Source organism: Triticum dicoccoides, chromosome 2B, assembly GCF_002162155.2.
Source record: "Triticum dicoccoides isolate Atlit2015 ecotype Zavitan chromosome 2B, WEW_v2.0, whole genome shotgun sequence".
NCBI classification, from domain to species: Eukaryota; Viridiplantae; Streptophyta; class Magnoliopsida; order Poales; family Poaceae; genus Triticum; species Triticum dicoccoides.
In genome coordinates this window covers 198,364,927-198,370,640 of record NC_041383.1, presented here as the reverse complement: position 1 = coordinate 198,370,640, position 5,714 = coordinate 198,364,927, and positions in this window count along the sequence as shown.

The window sequence follows — 5,714 nt, the reverse complement described above, 5'->3', positions numbered from 1 at the left end:
TCATTCTCAATAAAGGTGTTCGTTTGTCTAAATTTGAGGCTAGAGCTCATGAGGGCATATTGGTTGGTTATGCTACAAACTCTCATGCTTACCGTGTCCTCAACAAGTCCACCGCACTCATTGAGGAGACGTGTAACATGGAGTTTGATGAAAATAACGGCTCCCAAGTGGAGTAAAGTGGTACTTGTGATGTAGGTGATGAAATTCCTCCCCAAGCCACAAGAAGAATGGGTATTGGTCAAATTCTACCCATTGAGGAAAACCCCTTGTGGCCGAAGGAGAAGGACAATGCTCTACTCAAGTGGAGCCATCACCTCGTCAAGACCCACACACTTCCGAAGAATGAAGGCCCTCAACCTTGTGAACAAGACCAAGGGCAAGAAAAACCTCAAGATTGTGGTGAACCTCTAGATGATGCCCAAGGTCAAGTTCTCCCTCTCGAGCAAGTTCAAGATCAAGAGCAAGCTCAAGATCAAGAGCAAGCTCAAACTCAAGAACAAGCTCAAGATGGCGCTCAAGATGATCAAGTCAACCCTCCTCCCTCAACATCCGAGGAGGAATTAGAGCATCGTGCCGCGAAGATTGCTTCCAAGCTCACCACCCAAGGCCATCTCATGGAAAATGTGGTTGGAAGCCTAAGAAAGGGGGTAAGCACTTGTAGACAATTAGCAAACTATTGTGAACATGACGCGTTTGTCTCTTGTGTTGGACCCCAAAAGGTCTATGAGGCGCTCGAAGACTCGGATTGGCTCAATGCCATGCATGAAGAACTCAACAACTTCGAGTACAAAAAAGTATGGAGATTGGTGCCAAGGCCATCGGGGAACCATAATGTCATTGGAACCAAGTGGATCTTCAAGAACAAGCAAGATGCTCATGGGAACATCGTTCGCAACAAGGCAAGATTGGTAGCACAAGGCTACTCCCAAGTCGAGGGTATCGACTACGGTGAAACCTTTGCTCCCGTTGCTCGTCTTGAATCCATACATTTGTTGATTGCCTATGCTTCCCATCACAACTTTAAGTTGCAACAAATGGATGTGAAAAGTGCTTTTCTTAATGGTCCTATTAATGAGTTGGTTCATGTCAAGCAACCCCCCGGGTTCGAGGACCCCTACTTCTTGGATCATGTGTATCAACTCGATAAGGCACTCTATGGCCTTAAACAAGCCCCACGTGCGTGGTATGACCACCTTACCGAGTTGCTACAAGATCGTGGATTTGAAGTAGGACAAATTGATCCCACTCTTTTTACTAAGAAGGTCAACGGGGAGTTGTTTGTATGCCAACTATATGTTGATGATATTATCTTTGGTTCTCCTAACAAAGCTTTCAATGAGGAATTTGCCGCTCTCATGACCTCCAAGTTTAAGATGTCTTCGATGGGAGAGTTGAAGTTCTTCCTTGGTTTTGACATCAAACAAAGAAGAGAAGGAACCTTCATCAACCAAGCCAAATACACTCAAGACATGCTTAAAAGATTCAAGCTAAGTGATGTCAAGCCGGCTTCTACACCAATGCCTACCAAGTGCCAACTTGACATCAATCCCAATGGTAAAGCGGTGGATCAAAAGGTATATCGCTCCATGATTGGCTCCTTGCTTTACCTTTGTGCATCTAGACCGGATATCATGTTGAGTGTGGGGATGTGTGCACGTTTCCAAGCCGCACCAAAGGAAAGTCACTTTGTGGCGGTCAAGCGAATCTTTCGATATTTGGCTCATACCCCAAACTTTAGCTTATGGTACCCAAGAGGAGCAAACTTCAAGCTTGAAGGTTTCACGGATTCCGATTGGGCAGGAGACAAAGTGGATAGGAAGTCCACTTCCGGAGGGTGCCAATTTCTTGGTTGCTCTTTGGTAAGTTAGTCTTCCAAGAAGCAAAGTTGTGTGTCTCTCTCGTCCACCGAAGCGGAGTATGTGGCGGCCGACAGTTGTTGTGCTCAACTCCTATGGATGAGGCAAACTTTAAAGGAGTACGGTGTCATTTGTGACAAAGTGCCTCTTTGGTGTGATAATGAAAGTGCCATCAAGATTTCTCTCAACCCGGTGCAACACTTCAAGACGAAGCACATAGAGATTCGGTATCACTTCATCCGGGATCACATTAGGCGAGGGAAGATCGAGCTCAAGTATGTCAACACTCATGATAACCTTGCAGATATTTTCACGAAGCCCTTGGATGAAGCAAGATTTCGCGAGTTAAGGCATGAGCTAAATATCATTGATTTGAGCAATGTGACTTGAACCCGTGCACCCCCCACCACACTCAACTTGTTGTCTAGTTTAGGTGTAGGCATGGACATAGGGGGAGTGTTGTTCTCTCAATGAACTCTCCCTCCCTCCATTATGCATAAAACGATCAACTCTCTCACATTAGCCATTTTTGATGGTACTTGTGCTTCAAAGACGAGTTTTGGTCATGGGCCCAAGGATAATTCTTCACGGTGCCATACCAATTGACTCAAACATAGGTGGCTCCGGCCACCGCCCTCTCTTGAGAGAGGCCAGAGCACACTCTTCTTTCGTTTGGTTGCTTTGAAGGAGTGGGCTCCGGTTTGTTGGTCGTGTGTGTGTTGTCTTGTTGGTCTTTTTCTTGTATTTGCCTTCTCGTTTTTCTCCATGTGGTTGAGTTTTTAGTCTAGAAGCATTTTTCTGGTTGCTGGTGGTACTACCACCGCTGGCGAGCGGTACTACCGCTCCAAGCGGTACTACCGCCCCCCAACGTGGTACTACCGCTGAGAGGCGCGGGCGGGGGTTATACCGGGGGCAGGGGGAGTTTCTTCTCCCCCATACCCATTCGCACGCCCACTTGCCTGTTCCTCTCTCTCTCCAGCAACCGGGGCCGCGGGAGGGATCCGGCGGATCTCCCTCTCCGGGACGTCCCTCTCCATTCCCTTCGGTGGAGACGATCCCCACCTTGTCCTCTTTCCATGGATGCCGGTATTGCCCCCGTTCTCTCGTTCTTTTTGTCTAGATTTCCAATCTAGCATCTTAGGGGCAGTAGCAGTTGCATCTCTAGATTTTTGGCCAAATCTAGGCTTGAGTAGGATGGAGAATGCTTCTAGGCAGTTTAGATTGATGTTTGGTTGGAGTATTTTTGAATTTGGTAGGACGATAGTGCCGGATCTGTCCATGGTAGTAGGAAACGGATGTTTCCCCGTCTCGAGTGGTACTACCGCCCTCTCCAGGGCAGTACTACCGCTTGGAGCGGTACTACCGCTCCCTGTGGAGCGGTACTACCGCTTGGGGCGGTAATACCGCTAGCAGGTCGCGGTACTACCGCTCCCTACCAACTTCCACTGTACTTCTACCTTTCAGTAATCTTTTGCTCGTGTTTTGTGGCTTATGCTCATGCTTTCTGGTTGCTTGCGTGTTCTTGTGTGTGGTTCCAGGTGATGAGGTCCCTGAGCATCAGGCTCGTCGTGTCAATCCCGGACGTGCCATGTCCAAGCGCTACCGCACCACCGAGCCTGCCGGAGGATCTTCAAGTGCTCATCCTCCACCTCCACCTCCACCTCAACTCCAGAAGAAGTCTGGGGTCAAGCCAAAGCCCGGCAAAATAGTGCCAGAAATGCCGCCAAAGGAGTTCTGGGCAAGGCGCCGCCGCAACCCGTATGAAGCTGACCAAGATCCCACTTTGGTCAACCGTCCGTTCTGGAACAGGTTCCAGTTTGCCATCTTCTTCGATGTTCTCAAAGCTAAGAAGAATTTCTATGTCAACATGCACTCCATCGACACCGACCATATGGATCAAGATCCTGACTACTTTGGTGAAGCTCTTCAGATGTGCACTCAACTGAACATTCTTGGGGTCATGAAATTCAACAAGGACTTTGATGCTGATATGGTGGCCCAATTCTATGCCACGGTTCACCTTGGGACTGATGAGGACAGGACATTCACCTGGATGACCAATGGCAAGTTGCTTTCAGTCAAGTGGAAAGCATTCATGCAGTTGATTGGGGTGCAAGATTTAGGTCTTGAGTCTCCTGTTGGCTTTCGCCCTCACGGCCGCCCCAATTCCACTCACAAGCAAGTTATCTGGCCATACTGCACTCTAAGGATCAACCAAGAGACAAAGAAGGAAACCTATGAGCTGCCTGCCTATCTGGATATCCTCCACCGCATCTTCAGAGAGACTCTTTTCCCTCGCATCGGGAATCTAGACCAGGTTCACTCTTATCTCATGGACATGCTTCTTTTCTGCCAGCGTGAGAAGGAACAACCCTCCGGAGAGTCCTTGGATATCTCTCATGTTATGTGGTCTGAGCTGCTGTCTGCTATCTCGGAGCGCAAGTGCCCGATTTATGGTCCGTTCATCATGCTACTCATTGAGAAGGCCAGGGATCATGTATATCCAAAGGTGCCACTGGAGTCTGGAGAGTTGATCTCTCACGATGTCAAGCGTCTGAGGAAGAAGGATAACTAGGGCACTTAGGCCCCTAGGACTGGAGTTCCTTCGTCTGTTGCTGCCATGGAGACAGAGGAGGAGCCTGTAGCTGATGATGATGAGGATGATGACTACTTGCCTTCTGAGGCAGAGCCCTCTTGGGCTAAGAAGCTCAAGTCTAAGATGAAGAAGTTGTTCTGCATGGAGGCTCACGGTCAGTACATGGCTCATGTGGCTGAGAAGAAGGCTAGAGGTCGTCACAAGGAGCTCATGCGCCAGTTGGGTGCTATAGTCAACAGTGGATCTGAGGACCAGCTTACTGAGGAGGAGGAGTGGATTCAGCAGCATTGCCCGTAGACCGATTCTGATGCCGAGCACTTCCAGACTGACGATGGTGGTGCCGATGTTTCCGCTGGGCTCTGATGTGTGTGTCCCTCATTTGCTCCCACCTGGAGCCGTAGCAACACTCCCTCTCCTTTTTGGTGTCTCGATGCCAAAGGGGGAGAGAGTTTAGGGATTTGCGAGTTGTGTCTTTCGTCTCTTGTTCGTGTTTTCCTCGCATTTGCTTTGGTTGGTTTGTCTGTGAGACTTAAGTTCGAGTGAGACCTAAGTTCGAGTCATATGGTGTGAGACATATGCTACCCTATCTTTCCAGTATCATTATCTATGTCACTATCTAGCTTATGAGTCGCGTGCTCTTCTTTTTATATCATCTATGCTGCTCTCATATACCTTGCTTAGATTGTTGGTCTCTAAAATGTAGGGGGAGCATTGATCCTAGTATGTGTGCTGTGCAGTCCAAAGCATTTATCTAGATAGCACACATCTAGGGGAGCCCATCTACATGTTAGGACCGTGGGGTTTGTATGCTTACTCTATATCGCGTCTATGCAAATCCCGTATTGTCATCAGTCCACCAAAAAGGGGGAGATTGTAAGGGCATATTTATCCCCTAGTGGTTTTGGTGATTGATGACAATGCTTTTGCGGACTAATCGTGTGCGTTAAGTTCTTTCAGAGAATCATCCATTGGCACGAGACGATTTCCTCCCCTCGGTGTTTTATTCAAGACGGTGTAGCTCCTTCGTTTCGTTGTTGGTGGACTAGTTTCGTAGGAGTCACCGTACTATTAAGAGGGGATCCGCTTTGGTAAGACTAGGGTGGAATCAACACGTACACATCCTTATCACACCCGTCGTCTTCCTTTCGCATCTTTGGAGCCGCAACTTCTCTTCCATACCTGCTTCGCCCTGTGCCAGCGGTAGTACCGCGGTCTCCAGCGGTAGTACCGCCGAATCCCTCCAGCGGTAGTACCGCTCCACG